This window comes from Danio rerio, chromosome 23 (genome assembly GCF_052040795.2).
Source record: "Danio rerio strain M-AB ecotype USA chromosome 23, GRCz13ab, whole genome shotgun sequence".
NCBI classification, from domain to species: Eukaryota; Metazoa; Chordata; class Actinopteri; order Cypriniformes; family Danionidae; genus Danio; species Danio rerio.
This window is the reverse complement of record NC_141043.1, coordinates 1380001-1402500: the sequence shown is the minus strand read 5'-3', so window position 1 is coordinate 1402500 and position 22500 is coordinate 1380001. Positions and strand designations below refer to the sequence as shown.

The window sequence follows — 22500 nt, the reverse complement described above, 5'->3', positions numbered from 1 at the left end:
CACACACACACACACACACACACACACACACACACACACATCAAGATAAGGAAGAGTACAAGGGTTTGAGTTTCTGTTCAGATTTATATGAGTCATTTCATCTGATCTTCTGTTTAAAACACGCACACCGCAGCAGAGGAGCACTCAACTCACACGGGAGAAAACTGGAGTAGTGGATGCCACGAGACGAGCAGCCTAATTCATTACATGTATTCCTGTGCCAGCATAGTGGCAGATTCAAAACTCGCCTGTTTCACAATGCAACCGTGAGCAGAGCATGTGCAGTGCATGACTTTTCAGCGTCCATATTAACAGATTAGAGCTTTCATAACCCACACAGAGCAGCAGTGATAGTTTCGGCGCTGGGTCAATATTTGCCGCCCTCTCACGTGCAAATAAAGTGACAGTGCACTGATAATGACCGAAAAGGCATTGAATGTAAAAAGTAGTAATTTTATCCAATAAATCCATCAATATTATCCACTGATTTATAAAGAGTTGAAAGCAGAAGTTGACATGCACTGTATAAAAAAGCACATAACCATTTAAAATAAGTCAGATGTTAATGTGACTAAACGTTTTCTCTTTTAGGTAAGTGAGGATGATCACATGTGTTTCTGTTCTGCTTTATAGCAGAATAATGAGAGAGATATTTATTGAGAAATTGTTATAACTCTTCTTGAAAGTCAAGTTTACACACAATACGATTATTCTGCCTCTGGAAAAGCTCAGATGATGATGTCAAGCTTTTGGAGGTTTCTGATTGGCTAATTGACAACATTTGAGTTAATGTGAGGCACAACTGTAGAATAGTATTGAAGGAAAAGCTCAAACACACTGCTTCCTTGTGTGACAACATGGGGAAATCAACAACAAAGCCAGATTACCATTAGCTGAATGACACTGGGAATAATGTTTGGAGACATGTCCTGTGGTCTGATGGAGCTAAGATTGAGCTGTTTGGCCATAATGAGCAGTGTTACATTTGGAGGACAAAGGGGAAAGCGCACAAGCCTAGCAACACCATCCACACTGTGCAGTATGGGGGCGGCAGCATCATGTTGTGGGGCTGTTTTGCTGCAGGAGGGACTGGTCCACTTCACAGCATAGATGGCATCATGAAGACAGAACATTATGGAGAAATACTGAAGCAGCATCTCAAGACATCAACCAGGAGATTACAACTTGGCCACAAATGGCTCTTCCAAACAGACCATGAGCCTGAGCATACTGCCAAATTAGTTTAAATGTGCTTTAGGGACGACAGAGTGAATGTTTTGGAGTGGCCATCACAAAGCCCTGACCTCAATCCTATAGAAAATGTGTGGGCAGAGTTGAAAAAGCTTGTGCGAGCAAGACAGCCTACAGATCTGACTCAGTTACAGCAATTCTGTCAGGAGGAATGGGCCACAATTCCTGCAAACTATTGTGAGAAGCTTTGGAAGGAGACCCAAAACATTTCACTAAAGTTGTACAGCAAAGGTTAAAAAAATTCCAAGGAAATGTGTGTAAACTTTTGACTGTCTAGAAATTTATAAAAAAATATTTCAAAAAATATTTCTCTCATTATTCTGGCATTTAGCAAATGCAAATGATTCAGGTAATCCTAACAGACCTAAAGCAGTAAACGTTTGGGATGATTTAACATCAGGCATTTTTAAATAAATGGTTATGTTCCTTCTTTTAGAGTGTATGCAAACTTCTGCTTTCAACTGTATATTCAATCAAATGAACGGCAACAAACCTTTCTTTAGGCCCGAACTACAAAACCAAATTCAAAATAATTTAAGTATTAGTTTTGCTCAAGCTGCAAACTAGTTTGATTATGTATTAATATCTTTATAACTATATTGTATAAATATCATTATAACAATAGGCTCAAATCATGATGACAATCAAAAGCAAAATGACTTCATATCACAGGCGATTGTCTCTGACCGAGTGCATCTTAAAAGACTTGAATGACACTCCTCAGAGAGTGAGAAGCTGATGGCCAATTTAGTTTCTTCAGATGACCTATAGCACATGTGTTTAACATGCAAACTCCACACAGAAATACCATGACCCAGCTGGGACTCGCACCAACAACCTTCTTACTGTGAGGTGACAGTGCTAGCCACCATGTTGCCATTTAGCTGAATACATATTATGAAAAAACACATCCAAAGGTTCAGGATTCAGTCCTTATATAACGGAGCTTCACAAATTGTGCTATCAGATGCATTTCTCAGAGAACTGCAAGAAGTTTAATCGCAAAACTTAACATCAGACTGCCTTCAAAGTTTACTTCTGAAATGTCCGCAGCACTCTCTGTCAGTCAAAAGTGTCAGCGCTGCTACATTTATCAGTCAAGCGTACCTAACGTGACTTTAGGGGCATTTATGATTTCATTATGGTACATCAGCCTTAGATTATGCAGTTTGAGGACGTCCCGTGAGATTATTTCAGACAGAGAGCATAATTAAAATACAATTATGTTTATGTGTTATTTGTAAGGATGATTTCTCTGTAAACACTGCAGCGTGGTGATGCTAATGAAGCTAGCGTGAATCTGAGTTTGACAGATTGAGGCATGTTGAGTAGAGGACAGAAGGAGGAGGTTTGGGTCTTTTCCAGTTCATTTGTTAAGTGTCTTCTGCTATTTAACTCTCTGTCAATCCTTTCAAGAAAATACAGCAGAATACCGATGAATAAATACAACAGAGGAGACTGTGTGTGTGCTGAAACAACACGCGTCAGAAATGATAGAGATCAAACACGATGTGAAAAATGAACAGACAAAACTAACAAAAGACACAGAATTAAACACAAAGCAAGACGAGAGAACAAAGCAAAATTAAGCAGACAAAACAAACAAAAAGAGACAAAATAAACACAAAGCAAGACAAGAACAAAACAAAATTAAACAGACAAAACAAACAAGAAAAGACAAAATAAACAAACCAAGACGAGAAAACAGCAAAATTAAACAGACAAAACAAACAAAGAGACAAAATTAAACACAAAGCAAAACAAGAAAAAAGCAAAATTAAACAGACAAAACAAACAAAAAGAGACAAAATAAACAAACCAAGACGAGAAAACAGCTAAATTAAACAGACAAAACAAACAAAAAGAGACAAAATAAAACACAAACCAAGATGAAAAAACAGCTAAATTAAACAGACAAAACAAACAAAAAGAGACAAAATAAAACACAAACCAAGACGAGAAAACAGCAAAATTAAACAGACAAAACAAACAAAAAGAGACAAAATTAAACACAAAGCAAGACGAGAGAACAAAGCAAAATTAAACAGACAAAACAAACAAAAAGAGACAAAATAAACAAACCAAGACGAGAAAACAGCAAAATTAAACAGACAAAACAAACAAAAAGAGACAAAATAAACAAACCAAGACGAGAAAACAGCAAAATTAAACAGACAAAACAAACAAAAAGAGACAAAATTAAACACAAAGCAAGACAAGAACAAAACAAAATTAAACAGACCAAACAAACAAAAAGACACAAAATAAACACAAAGCAAGACGAGAAAACAGCTAAATTAAACAGACAAAACAAACAGAAAAAGACGTAATTAAACACAAAGCAAGAAAAGAACAAAACAAAATTAAACAGACAAAACAAACAAACAGACACAGATTAAAACACAAAGAAACACGAGAACAAAGCAAAATTAAACAGACAAAACAAACAAAAAGACACAAAATAAAACAGAAAGCAAGACGTGACAAACAAAGCAAAATTAAACAGACAAAACAAACAAAAAGAGACAAAACAGACACAGCAAACTAACATTTACCTTAAACTGAATACATGTAGAATCTGTATATCCTGCATTTTGCATCTTGATAAGCTGTGAACACTGCCTGTGTCATACAACTGCTCCCTTGAGACTCTCCCATTTTCAAAATAAGACTTCCACATTCATATTTAGTATCATAAACTTCAAAATAAGGAGTAAAAATATATATAATTTGAGTAATCTCACTAGAAAACATTGTAGCCAATCAAACGCAGCCTGGGGCATGCATATTAATGACCCATGTAGATCATCAGAGTCAGTGTTTTGTTTTAATTGGCCTGTTTTTCACTGGGATTTTACACTCACAGCATTGTACGTGGTGTTTGAGGCTCACAGCATGCCATCTCTATGTACAGAGCTCTTATTATTCAGCTATGCCTAGGTATATCCAGACTTTCATTGCATAGCACCTTGTAGCTGAGCTAATGTGTGTATGCTTAAACATGATTTAGGTGACATACACACACACACACACATACACAGATCAGCATGCAGTCAATCTGTGCTGGGTTCCACTGTCGCTGTTCGTCTGTTATAGTTCTTAATGAAATATTTAACTGTGATCAATCCGGGCACGATCCCCGCACACACACTGGAACTCCCTCCTCTGCCAGTCTGACCTATTAAACGAGGCAATAAAAAAGCTTTTCTTGTTAATAAAGTTAAATAATTGCTTCTCGATTATAAAGACTCCCCAGAGCTGTCGTTCAGCCGGCTCTGATTTAACCTAGAAAACCAGAGACAGAGAGAGAAAGACGAGGTAAAAGAATAGGTTAAGTAAGGTTTCAGTTTAAATAACAATTCACACCATTTGCTACTGGCTTATCACCTGCCTATTATCGAGATATGAACCATTTATTAACACGTATAGAGAATGATCTTATTTTACATCCCAATACCCAAACCCAACTACTGCATTAGTAGCTATTAATAAGAGGCTAAGTAGTATTTTTTAAGCTAAAACTGTTAATAGGTTGTAAATAATGTAGCTGTGGGCTGACGGATGACACCATGCATTAACTGCAGTGTATTTGTTTCGAGATGACATACTCTGAGCCTCAAACATCATGTAAATTCCCTTGCTCTGTATTTTTACCTATATCCTACTTTACATTTGTTCATGATTTTGTTTCTGCTTTTTTTATACTTATTTGTTTATTTATTCATTGATTCTGTAATTTATCTATATCCCAGATTACATTTGTTCATGTTTTTTCTGCTTTTATTTATTTTTTTCTTATTTACTTATGTATTCCATATACTTCATTTATACCATATTGCATTTGCTTATGTTTTTCTTGTTTATTTATTTATTTATTTATTTATTTATTTATTTATTTATTTATTTATTCTGCATTACTACCTACGTCACATATTACATTTTTTGCTTTCTATTAAATAATTAATTTATTTATTTATTAACTATATCCCATATTACATCTGTTTATGTTTTTCTTTATTTGTTTATTTATTTATTTATTTATTTATTTATTTATTTATTTATTTATTTATTTATTTATTTATTTATTTATTACCTATATCACATATGATCCTTTTCTGCTCATTTATTTATTGATTTATTTATTATTACCTATATTACATACTGTCCTTTTCTGCTTATTTATTTATTTATTTTTTAACTATATGCCATATTACATTTTGTTCATTATGTTTTGCTTGTTAATTTATTTATGTATTTATTTGTTTGTTTATTTATTTATTAACTATATCCCATATTGCATTTGTTCATAATGTTTTTCTTGTTTATTATTTATTTATTTAATTATTCATTTATTATTATATATAAATCACAATGACCCTTTTTTACTAATTTGTTTATTTATTTATTTTTATGTATTCTGTATTTCTACCTAGATGACATATTACCCTTTTTTGCTCATTTATTTATTTATTTGTTTATTTATTTGTTTATTTATTTATTTATTTGTTTATTTGTTTATTTGTTTGTTTGTTTGTTTGTTTGTTTATTTCATATATTACCCTTTTTCTGGTTTCTATTTATGTATTTAATTATTTATTTATTTATTCTGTATTATTACCTAGATCTCATATTACCTCTATGTATTTATTTATTTGTTTATTCTGTCATTTTACCTATATCACATATTACCTTTGATCATGATTTTTTTCCGCTTCCTAAGTATTTATTTATTTATGTATTCAGTATTTTAATCTATTTCCTATATTACCTTTGTTCACTGTTTTTCTGATTTATTGATATATGTATTCTGTATTTTTACCTATATCTATTATTTCCTTTGTTTGTGATTTATTTCTTATTCATTTATTTATTTATTTATTTATTTATTTATTTATTCACTTATTTATTTATTCAATCAATCATTCATTTTTTTAAATTATTTATTTATTTATTCATCCGTTGATTCTGTATTTTTACCCATCCCATATCACCAATTCCTGTTTTTTTCTTTTCTTATTTATTTATTTATTTAATTTATTCTGTATTTTACCTATATACCATATTGTTCATGCTTCTGTCTGTCCGTGTATTTACTTCTTTATTTAGAGTGTGAATATCTTCAGGCTTTTTTCCACAGGTGGAGATCCTCTGTAAACCCGAGAGTGTTTTGAAACCTCTCTCTCCTACCCAGAAGCAGTTTATGTACAGACAGCAGATGATTTTTATTATTTTATCCAGAGAGACTAACAGTGCGTTCACTGTGGAAAACTGAGAAGAGTTCACAGATCGGCCCTTCCAGGACTTTCTTTACAGATCAGGAAATGGTATCATTTACCCTCTGCCAACTACCAACACACAAATCAGTATATACACAAGCATGTACACAGATAAATACGGACACGCACACACACGTGAATGATCTCACACACAAAAAGCAGAATGTGTTATCCATATTAAAGTTTTGGTGGCTAAATCTTTCAGTAAAGTAACATGCTTTATTTCAGTTCATGACTGTTTCAGGTAACGTTCTCCGTTGTTGCTGTTGTTGTTCATTTAGATAATGACACCCTGATAACTAAATGTTGCTAATCCTTAAATACATGTTTATGTAGGTAATGTTTTATTCTTAAATAAAATAAAAAAATAATATTTAAAAATAAAAATGTTTCAGATCATCACAAATAAACTACTAAAATTCTGTTAAAGATCCAGATATAGCGAGCATCTGTCAGTACATGCTCCCCCCACATGCATATGTCAGTGTAAACTCACACACACACACACACACACACACACACACACACACACACACTGTCCAATATGAAAATACCTCCTCGAACTTCTCCAGCAGCTCCTGCAAGCTGAGGTTCAGACCGATCATCATGATTTCTCTCACATCCCAAAACCACACGAAAAGCCAGCCTTGTTAAATCCCCTGGAGGTCCACGAGCGCACAACACAGCTTATCATCATTATGATTATTATATGCAGGAACATCTGTGCACGATATACAGTGTCTGATCCGAGCTCCCGAACCCAAAATCTGCACACCGACAGACTCATACTCCAGTGCTGAATAAGGCCTGAACGCTGGAGGAAACATTCACAGATTCGGGATTCCACCAAACATCCATTCAATGACCTGGAGATGATTTAGCTGCTGCGTTCATGAAAACACACACACACAGGGCGTCTTGTTCCTCCTCCAGGTTTCTGTGACCCTCAGGCAAGCGTTCGTGATCAATTACTCGTGTGAAAAAAAGAGCCTCTGTTTGGATCGGGCTGGCACGGAGGTCTGAATCAACGTCTTCATGCAAAAAACACACGATTGAGAGACTGTAGATGATTCAGTTTCGAGGAGAACATCTGCACATTTAGACTGAAACACATTTAAGAGGAGAACGTCTCCAGATTTAGACTGAAAGAGGAAACAAAAGACAAAACAACACATTTAAGAGAGCAAAGAAGATCCAGTCTTGAGGAGAACGTCTCCAGATTTAGACTGAAAGATCAAAAACACACATTTAAGAGAGTAAAGAAGATCTGATTTTGAGGAGAATGTCTCTAAATTCAAACTAAAACAATAAAAAAACATGTTTAAGAGTCTAAAAAGCCAATTTTGAGGAGAACTCAAAAGACGTAAAGATATAGATTAAAAGACGAAAACAAAAAAACATGTTTAAGTTACAGAAAAAGATCCAGTTTTGAGAAGAACGTCTTCAAATCTAGACTGAAAGACGAAAAACACACGATTAAGAGACTGTAGATGATTCAGTTTTGAGGGGAACGTCTCCAGATTTAGACTGAAACACATTTAAGAGTCAGAAGTAGATCCAATTTTGAAGGAGAACCTCTTTCAGATTTAGACTGAAAGATGAAAACGAAAGACGAAAAGCACTTTTAAGAGTCAGAAGATGATTCAGTTTGGAGGAGAACGTCTCCGGATTTAGATTGAAAGATCCAAAAACACATTTAGGAGTCTCAAAATGGTCCAATTTCACGAAGAAAGTCTGAACAATGAAAAACACACATTTAAGAGTCGGAAGATCATCTATTTTCTAGGAGAACGTCTCTAAATCTAGGCTGAAAGATCAAAAACACATTTAGGAGATAGACGAAGATCCAATTTCACAAAGGAGGTCTTCAAATCTAGACTGAACAACGAAAAATACACATTTAAGAGTCAGAAGATCATCTATTTTCGAGGAGAACATCTCTGAATCTAGGCTGAAAGATCAAAAACACATTTAGGAGATAGACGAAGATCCAGTTTCAAGAAGGAGGTCTCCAAATCTAGATTGAACGATGAAAAACACACATTTAAGAGACAGAAGACCATCTATTTTCGAGGAGAACATCTCTAAATCTAGGCTGAAAGACACATTTAGGAGATAGACGAAGATCCAGTTTTGAAGAGGACTTCTCCAGATTTAAACACACATTTAAGAGGTGGATGTAGATCCAATTGTGAGGAGAATGATTTAGATTTAGACTAAAAGATGAACAACACACATTTGGGAGGCAGAAGATCTCATTTTAAGGAGAAACATCTTAAGATTTAGATCAAAAGACGAAAAAAACACGCCTAAGAGACTGAAGTAGATCCAGTATTGAGGAGAGCATCTCCAGATTTACATTGAAAGATGAAAAACACACATCTAAGAGAAAGAAATCCCAATTTCAAGAAGAACATCTCCAAATCTAGACAAAAAGATGAAAAACACACATTTAAGACACAGAGGAACGTCCAATTTTGAGGAGAACGTCTCCAGATTTAGAGTAAAAGATGAAAAACACACATATAAGAGATCCAAGAAGATCCAATTTTGAGAAGAATGTCTAAAGATTTAGACTAAAATATGAAAAATACCAATTTAAGCAACAGAAAAAGATCCAGTTTCAATGAGAACATCTCCAGATTGAAAGACGAAAAACACAATTAAGAGATAGAGGATCTAATTTATAGAAGAACATCTCAAAATCTAGGCTGAAAGACGAAAAGCACACATCTAAAAGACAGAGGAAGATCCCGCTTTTCAGGAGAACATCTCTAGATTCAGACTGAAAGATGAAAAACACATGTTGAAGAGACAAGTAGACCCCATTTCGAGGAGAATGTCTCCAAATCTAAACTGAAAGATGCAAAACACCACATTTAGGAGACAGAAGTAGATCCAATATCAAGGAGGAGATCTCCAGATTTACAGAGTAAGATCAAAAACACACGTTAAAGAGACTGAAGTAGATCCAATATCAAGGAGGAGATCTCCATATCTAGACTATAAGGTGAAAAAACACACATTTAAGAGAGAGATGTTCAAACTTTGAGGAGAACGTCTCCAAATGCAGAATGAAAGATTAAAAAAACACACGTTTAAGAGATCGAAGTAGATCCAATATCAAGGGAAGATCTCCAGATTTGGACCAAAACAGGAAAAACACACGTCTAAGAGATGTAAGAAGATCCTGTTTTGGAGTAAAACATCTCCATAACTAGACCAAAAGGCGAAAAAACACACATTAAAGAGACAGAAGATCAAACTTGGAGGGGGAAGTCTCCGAATCTAGACTGAAAGACTGAAAAAAAGCATGTTCAAGAGACAGAAGTAGATCCAGTTTTAGAGGAGAACATCTCCAAATCTAGACCGCACGATGGAGATGAGCTGAAAACGAGTCAATCTTTCCCAACAAAAAACAACGTTTCTGCTCATTTCGTGAGATGAGATCAGGGTTTTCTCTTTGTGCGCAAGTATTAGCCCCCCGCAGAACTTCCGAAAGTTTGATTCAAAGTCTCCGGCTGACCACTGCTCCTCCAGCGCTGATCTCTACACTGACTGCTGGCTTCTCTCTCTCTCTTTCTCTCCTGTCTTTCCCTCCAGTGGCAGCTGTTTATTATTTTATTCAGCATCCCCTGTTTCCCCTCCTCTTTCCCTCCACTCCAGACTAACACACACACACACTTGTTCCTATATCCCGATGGGGACTCTGGTAGGCATAATGATGTTTCTGTACAAACTGTATAAACCCTCACAGGACACTTTTACATCTGCATACTACTTCATCATGTCTGATTTATAAGCATGTTTACTTAAATTTTGATCCACACAGTGACACAAGTCCCCATAAGTCTGTGTGTATTCAGGTTTAAGTCCCCACTGGAATATTAAAACAAGTACACACGCATGCACACACCCACCCCCCACACATAATCACGCACACAGTCACTCACACCCACTTCCTGTAGGGCCCCAGCGTGAAAGAGTCCAAAATCCCCCTAAACAGAGGTCTGTTCTGCAACAAGGTGAAAGCGGGAGAGACGCAGAGTTTGATGAAGTACAGTCTCGGTTTTTCAGCATCAGTGAAAGCCCGCAGCGGTGAATCTCTCATATGAGCAGGACCAAGATAAGAGCAGATCAGCACACACACGTAACTGCACATCATGTGATGGCGAGAGAGGCAGCCTCTGTTACTTTTATATCTGCGTGCAAACATCTGATGGACATTTTTAGACATTTTGTAATCAACATTTGAAGTGGATCAAACTAAAATGTTACAAAAAAATATCCTAAGAAGAGGATGACTGTTGATCAATACACTGCAAACGGTGATCATTTCACTTTACTTCAAAAATAAGAGAGTAAACACATTGAATTTTGGAACTGTAAAGTTGATTTAAATCATTTTTTATAATCACGCACTGATCATTTACTTAAAAGTTTACTCAATTATTAATGTAAAGTCACTAACCGCTTTAAAAGCAACAGGTTTACTCACTTATTTTAAGTCAACCAATCGCTTTAAAAGCAACAGATTTACTCACTTATTTTAAGTAAAGTCAACTAATTGCTTTAAACGCAACAGATTTAATCACTTATTTTAAGTAAAGTCAACTAATCGCTTTAAACGCAACATATTTACTCACTTATTTTAAGTAAAGTCAACTAATCGCTTTAAAAGCAACAGGTTTACTCACTTATCTTAAGTAAAGTCAACTAATCGCTTTAAAAGCAACAGATTTACTCACTTATTTTAAGTAAAGTCAACTAGTTGCTTTAAACGCAACAGATTTAATCACTTATTTTAAGTAAAGTCAACTAATCGCTTTAAACGCAACATATTTACTCACTTATTTTAAGTAAAGTCAACTAATCGCTTTAAAAGCAACAGATTTACTCACTTATTTTAAGTAAAGTCAACTAATCGCTTTAAAAGCAACAGATTTACTCACTTATTTTAAGTAAAGTCAACTAATCGCTTTAAAAGCAACAGATTTAATCACTTATTTTAAGTAAAGTCAACTAATCGCTTTAAAAGCAACAGGTTTACTCACTTATCTTAAGTAAAGTCAACTAATCGCTTTAAAAGCAACAGATTTACTCACTTATTTTAAGTAAAGTCAACTAGTTGCTTTAAACGCAACAGATTTAATCACTTATTTTAAGTAAAGTCAACTAATCGCTTTAAACGCAACATATTTACTCACTTATTTTAAGTAAAGTCAACTAATCGCTTTAAAAGCAACAGATTTACTCACTTATTTTAAGTAAAGTCAACTAATCGCTTTAAAAGCAACAGATTTACTCACTTATTTTAAGTAAAGTCAACTAATCGCTTTAAAAGCAACAGATTTAATCACTTATTTTAAGTAAAGTCAACTAATCGCTTTAAAAGCAACAGGTCTACTCATTTATTTTAAGTAAAGTCAACTAATCGCTTTAAAAGCAACAGGTCTACTCATTTATTTTAAGTAAAGTCAACCATCATTGTTTGTTTTACAGTGAGTAAATATATTCAAGCAAAGTACATTCTGCCAATAATTACGGTGATTAATATTTCCCATCCATAAATGTGCAGATATTGTGACTTGCAATGACATCAATGAAATATTGCAGATTCTGTAAGTAAATCCAGTGATAAACTGCTCTTATTATTAGATCAATTAACTGCTAATATCGTAAACAATAAAGCCTCTTTGCTGTGAAGTTAATTAGATGTGTCAGAAATCTGTCACTAATAAGAAGAAATCTGCAGATTATTTAGCCCATGAGTCTATTTACTCATGCAAATGCCTTTGGATATACATTTATTCCATTTTATATTAATTTCAGTAATATGATTGACTAATATATCACTAATATACACTAATAAAACATATTTTGCAGAATAATTAAATTTTTTTTACTAATGAAATTGGATTTATGGAGACGTGAGTCAGAGATGACCGACAATACTTGGTATGCATGAAATGTGGCGTCACTGCTTTAAAATATTTTTTGGTTTAATACCCACAATGTTTTATTTTTGGCTGAGTAATTCTGTTTGTTAATTAAATAACCATATGTGTGTTATTAAAATGTTTTAGCAATATTTTTAAAATAAAGCTAAAAGGCCATATCTGACTCAAATGCACAGAAATAAAAGTTTCACATAAAAATTAAGCAATAAATTAAAATTTTTTCCCCTATTTGTCACCAAATTCTGAGTTAAACAACCTTGTTCAGTGTGTGTGTGTGTGTGTGTGTGTGTGTGTGTGTGTGTGTGTGTGTGTGTGTGTGATAGTTACGTTTCCTTTGAAATTCATAAGACACATATGGGCTCTATCGTGGCTTGTCTAAACACATAAAGTCAGATTGTCAAAGGCCATGTGGTCCGAACAAACACACACACACACACACACACACACACACACAAACCCACACTGCACACACTTTAAAGCAGCCAGGAGCAACGACAGAAGACAATTCTGAATATTCATGAGCCAAACCCTTTGAAGTGCCTTTACTTCATTAGTGCATTTACATAATGAATATCCAGCGCAGCACGCTTGATGTGTGCAAAGTCGCACGTGTGTGTTTGTGTGTGTGTGTAAACAAACCCTCCTGGATTACAATCAAATTAGGATATGAATGCGTGTAAGATAATAGATGAGGAGTTAACACATGCGGATGAGTGTGTGCGCAAACAGAAGAACTGCAGATGATTAGAGCGACTGATGAAGCAAACTGTCAAACACCGACTGCAGAACAACACTGAAGACACTAGAGGAACACACACACACACACACACACACACACACACACACACACACACAAACATCCTTACACATTCATGAACACCTAAACTCTATTAGGAGAGCATGAAAACATGAATCCGCATGCGCACACACACACACACACACACACACACACATCCTTACACATTCATGAACACCTAAACTCTATTAGGAGAGCATGAAAACATGAATCCGCATGCGCACGCACACACACACACACACACACACACACGCTTATCAGTGAAGTGCAGATGTGGACGTACATCAGATGTTTGTTGGAAAAACCCGCACAGAAATCTACTCCATCACATTGCTGTGTGTGTGTGTGTGTGTTAATGTATTTGTGTATGTTAATGTGTGTATTAATGTGTAAGTATATGTGTGTGTTAATATGTGTATTAGTATGTGTGTATGTGTGTGTTAATGTGTGTATATGTGTGTATAAATGTGTATGTATGTGTGTATTCATGTGTGTATGTGTGTACATGTGTATGTGTTAGTTAATGTGTGCATGTTAATGTATTTGTGAGTGTTAATGTGTGTCTAATGTGTGTGTATGTGTTATTATGTGTATTAGTGTGTATCCATGTGTGTGTGTATGTTAATGTGTGTTTTAATGTTTGTATATGTGTATGTGTGTGTATGTGAATGTGTGTATTAGTGTGTGTTTGTAGATGTGTATGTGTTTTAATGTATGTGTATGTTAATGTGTGTATTAATGTGTGCGTTAATGCGTGTGTGTATACATTAATGTGTGTGTATGTGTATGTGTGTGTTAATGCGTGTATGTTAATATGTGTATTAGTGTGTGTTTGTAGATGTGTATGTGTGTGTTAATGTGTATGTTAATATGTGTATTAATGTGTGTGTGTATATGTGTATGTGTGTTTTTAATGTATGTGCATGTTAATGTGTGTATTAATGTGTGTGTATATGTGTATGTGTGTGTTTTAATGTATGTGTATGTTAATATGTGTATTAATGTGTGTGTGTATATGTGTATGTGTGTGTTTTAATGTATGTGTATGTTAATGTGTGTATTAATGTGTGTGTATATGTGTATGTGTGTGTTTTATTGTATGTGTATGTTAACGTGTGTACTAATGTGTGTATATGTGTATTCATGTGTGTGTATATGTGTATGTGTTTGTTAATGTGTATTAATGTGTGTGTATATGTGTGTGTTAATGTATGTGTATGCTATTATTTAATATTATGTGCTGTCATCATGGCAAATATAAAAGAAATCAGTTATTAGAGATGAGTTATTAAAACTATTATGATTAGAAATGTGTTGAACAAAATCTGCTCTCCATTAAACAGAAATTGGGGGAATATAGTCAGGAGGGCGACTAACTCTGACTCCAATTGTATATATTGAACACTGAATATCTTGCGATGCACACATTGCGATATCGATGCTGAAACAATATATTGCGCAATCACAAGCATTTTTCATTTCTACTACCAATCTGGTAGTAAAAATCTGATTTTCTCCTTCTCTTTCGCTGGAGTGTGACTAAACTATATAGAGCAGACGTCATCAGGAAAGCAGATGGCTGAATGTGTTCATCTCGATCTGAATTATCCGTCTGTAAAAGCCCTGACTTGCTGATCTGTGTGTTTGAGACTGAAATCATCCTCAGAAATGATCCTCTCAGAGACGCTGTCCTCAAGGAAAGCGATAAGAAAAGGCCTGTGAGCTTTCATTAGCAGAGCTGCCGTACACATAATGAATGTAAAGCAGGTCTATTGTAAAGTTACCTCTGTGAGGTAAACTGCATTATGGAAACCCCCTGTGAAGTGCTTAGAAATTAATGAAAAGAGGGCGGAGCATGGCATAGCTCCTCCCCTTTTAAAGAACAGCCAATACTGTGTTGTTTTCTCACATCTCTGCCAGTGAGAGTGGTCGAGCTCAAGTGCATCAAATAAACAGCCAATGGGAAGAATGGGGCGGGGCATGTCAGACACTAGAGAACATTTGATTGGTCAGAAGATTTGATGAGAAACTGAAGTATGAGATGACGTGAATAAATCTGTCCTTGACTCTTGCTTTGCTGGCAGTGCCCAGACACTAGTCCTGTCATGTCTTGTATGTTTTGCTCGGCTCGAGTTTTCTCAGGTCTAGCACTCATATTTAATGTCATTATCTGTCTTTGTCTTTGTATATTCCTCTGTTATTGCTTAATTTGCTCTTGTTTATAGTCTCCTCATGTCTGCTGTCCTATGACAGTTTGTTATACAAACAGCGGCCACTTTATTAGGTACACCTGTCCAACTGCTTGTTTACGCAAATTTCTAATCAGCCAATCACAGGGCAGCAGCTCAATGCATTTAGGCATGTAGACATGGTCAAGCTGATCTGCTGGAGTTCAGACTGAGCATCAGAAGGAGGAAGAAAGGGGATTTTAAGTGACTTTAATCATGGCATGGTTGTTGCTGCTAGACGGGCTGCTCTGAGTATTTCAAAAACTGCTGATCTACTGGGATTTTCACGCACAACCATCTCTAGGGTTTACAGAGAATGCTCCGACAAAGAGGAAATATCCAGTGAGCGGCAGTTCTGTGGGCGCAAATGCCTTGTTGATGTGAGAGGAGAATGGCCAGACTGGTTCCAGCTGATAGACAGGCAACAGTAACTCAAATAAGCACTCGTTACAACCGAGCTCTGCAGAAGAGCATCTCTGAACACACAACACGTCCAACCTTGAGGCGGATGGGCTACAGCAGCAGAAGAGCACACCGGGTGCCGCTCCTGTCAGCTAAGAACAGGAAACTGAGGCTACAATTCACACAGACTCACCAAAACTGGACAATAGAAGATTGGAGAAACGTTGCTGCTCTGATGAGTCTCCATTTCTGCTCACACATTCAGATGCTCGGCTCACAATTTGGCCTCAACATCATGAAAGCATGGATCATCCTGCCTTGTATCAGCGGTTCAGGCTGCTGGTGGTGGTGTAATGGTGTGGGGGAGATTTTCTTATTTATGTAAGGCTGTTTGTCTGAGCAAAGCTTTTATACATTGTAATATAATAATCAAACATGTCATAATACTCTAAAAATCCAAGGTTGCAGCAACTTAGGAGCTTCTCTCCATCCTCACAATCATTTGTTTCTACAGTATGAGTTTGCCGAATGAGGGAATCCTCAGTTGAGCACGTCTTTAGAAATGTTCAAGCACTGCACGTCTTCTCTACTGAAACATTCAGAACTGTTCCTGGAAAGAAAATCAGGATCATTCTTCAAGCGTACTTGCTTATGTTTGCTGTCTGTGCTGGTATTTTGTGATAAAGAGGTTATATGATTTGATTACATATTAAATAAACAAATAAATAAACCAAAAAAATTCTGATGTAATCCATGCGGTAGCTGCAGAACAAATACAAAAATCCTTTAATGTTTTGGTTTATTAGTGTTGTTTATATGCTACAGTTTGAGATCTGATGCAACTATCTACAGCAGCTTTCATGTTTTTGATTTGACGTTGTTGTTTATCAGCTGGAGTTCAGCTATAGCTACAGAACAAATGTAAACAAACAAACTAACAAAAAAATAGGGAAAAGAGTAAGCAAAGACCATATTTTCGTTTTTGGGTTAGAGTGAAAGAAGGTACTCCAAGAATGGCCAGCCCAGACACCAGATGTGAACATTATTGAGCATGTCTGGGGTAAGATGAAGGAGGAGGTGTTGAAGATGAACACAAAGACTCTTGATGAACTCAGGGAGTCCTGCTGAAGGCTTTCTTCGCCATTCCAGATGACTTTATTAATCAGTGATTTGAGTCATGTCAGAGATGTATGGATGCAGTCCTCCAAGCTCATGATGGAGTCAGACACAATATTCATTCTGTCTCCACTGCAGCAGGACTTTATATTCTATACTGGACATTATTTCTGTTCAGTGATGAGACTTTAGTCTAAACAGAGTCAGAGCTTACTGTCCTAATCAAATCAGTCAACATCAAGGCATTATATTTTATTTATTTATATATATATATATATATATATATATATATATATATATATATATATATATATATATATATAAATATATATATATATATAATAAAAATTTAAAGAGGTTATGTCCATGTGTTTGGCAATTAGTCCTAGTCGGTGGCTGCTTTTTTCAACATTCTTCAAAATATCTTGTTTTGAGTTCAACAGAGGAAAGAAACTCATAAAAGTTTGGAATCACTAGAGTAAACAGCGAGTGACTTTTCATTTTGGGGTGAACTGTGCCTTTAAGAAGTGTAGGATTTCTGAATAAAACAATAAAAGCAGACTTTTGGATGTGTTTTAATCATTGATATGCACTGCACACGTCTTCCATGAATGATCTGCATTGTGTGGATATTGCGGAGTTTCTGCTGGAGCTGAAGAAACGCTGTGCTAGGATGAAAAGTGAAATCCATAATAAGCAGAGTATGTTGGAGAAGCGCAGCAGCAATAGCGGTGGTGTTTTGCATCATATTTACAGTAGTGTGTGTTTGTGTGGGTGTGTGTGTGTGTGTGGCCATCACAGCGCTGCATTCCTCAGTAATAAGTCAGTAATAACACACGCTTATCAGACTTCCTCCTGCACACACACACACACACACACACACACACACACACACACACACACACACACACACACACACACACACACACACACACACACACATGTGCACAAACACTGATGCCACAACAACTGTTCAGAACAACAGAAAAAAATCTAATGTAACTGATGAGCAAAAGTCTTAATAAAGATGGATCTAGCTATTTAATGTTGACGTGAAAACAGCAAATATGACAATAATAAATCAAAGAAAATATACGACTGTACAACTGAAGAATAAAAAGGTTTTGTTCAGATGGATTCAGCTGATCACAGATCCTCAATTTTGTAATTTTGGGGTGAAAACAGATGCATTCTTGTCCAATCAATTCGACAGATCAAAATATGTAGGTTTATAATATTATGAAAGGTTATATTAAGATTTGAAGACGTTCATCAGTTTAACTTCAGTTCTGAAGCTCTACAGAGTTGATCTTCATATTTGCAGTCAGTTTGATTGACAGTAGGTTGAAACGATTAAAAAAACGTTTATTTGATTCAACTAAAAAAATAAGGCAGTAAAAATTAACTAACAGTTTAATGACTAATTAAATAATCTGAAAGTGACCTGCTTTAGCAATTTAGATTGTACTGCCCTCCTAAAACTTCAAGCTAAATGTGACTAAAAATACAGCATCCTGCTGCCAAAATGACACTTTCCAGGATCATATTTCTAAATATCCTGCCTGAATGATTATGACTGAGTGCGTGTGTGCGTGTGTGTGTGTGTGTGTGTGTGTGTGTGTGTGTGTGTGTGTGTGTGTGTGTGTGTGTGTGTGTGTGTGTGTGTGTGTGTGTGAGAATGTGTTTGTGTATATATGTGTGTGTGTGTGTGTGTGTGTGTGTGTGTGTGTGTGTGTGTGTGTGTGTGTGTGTGTGTGTGTGTTGTGTGTGTGTGTGTGCGTGTGTGTATGTGTTTTAGTGCAGCAGATGAGGAGGAGGATCAGAATCAGGTCAGAGTGTGACGGATGAACACAATTCCTCATGCGCTTCATTCTGAAACTGATCTTCAGAAACACTGGAAATCCTCCAGCAAACCTAAAGCAGGTGAAAAAGGCTTTTCCAGAACATTCCATGGACGTCTGCTTATGCAAACACACACACACACACACACACACACTCACACACACACACACACACACACACTTCCTGGAGCTGTTAAAGGGATAGTTCAACCAAAAATGAAACCATTCTGTTAATTTACTCACCCACAGGTCATCCTTTTATTCTTCAGTAGAACATTAAAGCAGATTTCGAGAAACTCGGGACAAGCATTGTGAGCTTCTATTTACAGTAATAAGTTGGCATTGCAATCGTTTTATTTGTTGTTAGGTGCTGATAACACCGTGAATCTGTCATGAGCATTTTTAGACACAGACAATTGATCAAAATGAAAGTAAAGATATTTAAGCCGTTACACAATGTTTATTACATTCACATATATAAACTCTGATTCTAATGTTTTTGTTTTAATTGCAAACAACAACTAAAAACCAATCTTTTCCATGATTACAAAACCAGGAACCGCTATTCTCTTCCCTACCACACCACATGACAACCCCAAACTTTACGCAAGTTTAACACTGTGTTCACACCAGAGTGATGTACATGTTAAGTTAATGCAAAGATCCGAATAGACATCCTGTGACACAATACACGCAAATTTGGCGGCGCCAGGGCGGTAGAAAGCTGAACTGCCGCTCCAGGCAAAGGATGGTTTAAATATGATAAATATGATATGGTTTAAATCAGCCTCTAGGCTTGATAGTCAGGCACACTCCTGTCGATGTGGTCAATCTGGCAACCGGTGCTTGCGTGTGTTTTGAACCAGACATGCTATACCTAGTTTAACCACTGGGTGTCAAACTTACATCCTGCACCTTCAACCCACACTTGCACTAGTTTTGCACATTTGCACCAGACACTTTCCAACAATCAATCCATTGTGCATTTATGAAGTGAGACTCACACAGGTGAGTGGGTTTGACAAACCACCTGTAGAAACAGTCTCCTTTTTATAATCACAAAAACTCCCCCTCCTTATAGCACTTAATCCTCTGAGCACTAATGGTTTCTTTATATAATCAGTATTAGCTCTTCTTGTTGAATCGCTGAATGCCTCCTCATCTGTAACTGCAAGTCTCTTTGGACAAAAGCGTCTGCTAATTGACTACATGTGAACTGTAATGTGTACACATACACTAATCAATTGATTTTTTAATTTTATTTTGATTGTATAGAAGAAAGCACCAGCTAGTGTAAACTTGAGAGGGGAAACTACTGAAGTATAATGGGTGGATCTCTGTACATTAGTATGAGCAGCCCATGAGAAGATAAGAGCGGCTTTAGTAAACAGAGCATTTAACATTCTTTCCGTCTCAGAGGAGGAAAAGACACAGATTACAGTGAAGGTAAAGAGGACGCTGGAGCTGGAGAAGAGGCTATATTTGGCCTGGAGGATCAGTTGTGATCATGGGGACTGATGGAAACACAATCACGGCTCAGACAAACTCATTCTCCACACCAGAGTGAGAGTGAGTGTATCTGCAGTTATATGCATGGGCTCTCTCTCTCTCTCTCTCTCTCTCTCTCTCTCTGAGTTCTGCTGCAGGCACATTAAAGGGACAGTTCACTATAGGGATGCACAATATATCATTAAATGATTATTATTAAATACGCAATTTACGTAAAAGACATCTAGTGCTGGTTAACAGGACACAATACTTGTCCTGTGAATGATTTTTCTTCTGGAAAATCATTGACTCATATGAGTCTATATTCAAAACAGTTGATTAATTCAGAAAGGAAAACAAGAGACTATCTTTATGAATAAATAATAGAATTGCTGACTCAAATGATTCTAAATTCAAAAACTGATTCATTCAAAGAATAAAACAAGAGACTATTTTTATGAACGAATCATAGAATTATAGACTCAAATGATTCTGTATTCAAAACAGTTGATTTATTAAGAAAGGAAAATGAGGGACTATGAACAAATCATTTAATTATTGACTCAAACGATTCTAAATTTAAGAAATTGATTCATTCAGAAAGGAAAACAACTGAAAATACTTATGAATGAATCATAGAATCATTGACTCAAATGATTCTATATTAAAAACGGTTGATTCATTCAGAAAAAAAAACAATTGACTATCTTTATGAACGAATCATAGAATCATTGACTCAAATTATTCTAAATTCAAATGATTCTTTATTCAAAACTGATTCATTTAGAAAAGAAAACAAGAGACTATCTTTATGAATGAATCATAGAAGTATTGACTCAACTGATAATATACTCAATTGATTCTATTTTCAAAACTGATTCATTCAGAGAATAAAACAAATGCCTATCTTTATGAATGAATCATCGAATCGTTGGCTCAAATGATTCTATATTCAAAAGTTAATTCATTTAGAAAGGAAAATGAGTGACTATCTTTATGAACGAATCATTTAATTATTGACTCAAACGATTCTAAATTTAAGAGATTGATTCATTCAGAAAGGAAAACAACTGAAAATACTTATGAATGAATCATAGAATCATTGACTCAAATGATTCTATATTGAAAACGGTTGATTCATTCAGAAAAGAAAACAAGTGACTATCTTTATGAACGAATCATTGACTCAAATGATTCTATATTTAATTGATTCTATTTTCAAAACTGATTAATTCAGAAAAGACTCAAATGATATGTAGCAAAACTAAAACTAATATGTTACAAGTATATATGTTGCTATATTGACTCCCTAGCTCTGTACTCCTGCTCTCAGACAGAGCCACAGACTCTTAATGCATTCAGATGGAAAAGCAGATCAGCTACATAAAGCACCTTTACTACATTACTGTCTAATGGAGGACTGTGTGTGTGTGTGTGTGTGTGTGTGTGTTTTGACTCTAGATGGACACACACACACACACACACACACACATACACACATACAAACACACCTCTGTCTGTCTGTCTGTCTGTCTGTCTGTGCCTATACTGAACAGATCAGATGACACACACACACACCGATGCAAACTCACACACGCACGCAAGCACATGCGAACATATACACACACACACACACACACACACGCACACACTGACAAACACTCATAGACAAACACACACAACTAAACCAGCATACAACCACACTCATGCAAACACACACACACACAGACACACACACACAATAACACTCATGCATGCAAACACACACATACATACACATACACAGATACATGCACACACATATATACACATGAATGCACAAAGACACACATATACAAACGCGCACCTACAGACACACACACAAACACACATATAGACAAACACAGACAGAGACACACACATACAGACACACACACACACGGAAGGTGCTGTCAGATGTCCACAAGGTCTCTCTCAGTGTCTGATAAAGTGTCTGTCTGAGAGCTGAAGGCTTCTGGCTAAACACACACACACACACACACACACACACACTCGGAGAGGACAGCGAGACACAACGAGAGACTTTCGGAGTGACGGAGGGTAAAACAGGACATTAACAGAGAAGTTGAACGCTGGAGAGATGAGCGCTGAAGGACTGTCTGT

General features: G+C 35.9%; 1 protein-coding gene across 21 annotated transcripts in view; it reads right to left on the bottom strand.

Annotated features, from left to right (window-relative positions):
* utrn (utrophin) overlaps nt 1–22500 on the bottom strand; it is a 315686-nt gene that overhangs the window by 133127 nt on the left and 160059 nt on the right. The window lies entirely within an intron of this gene.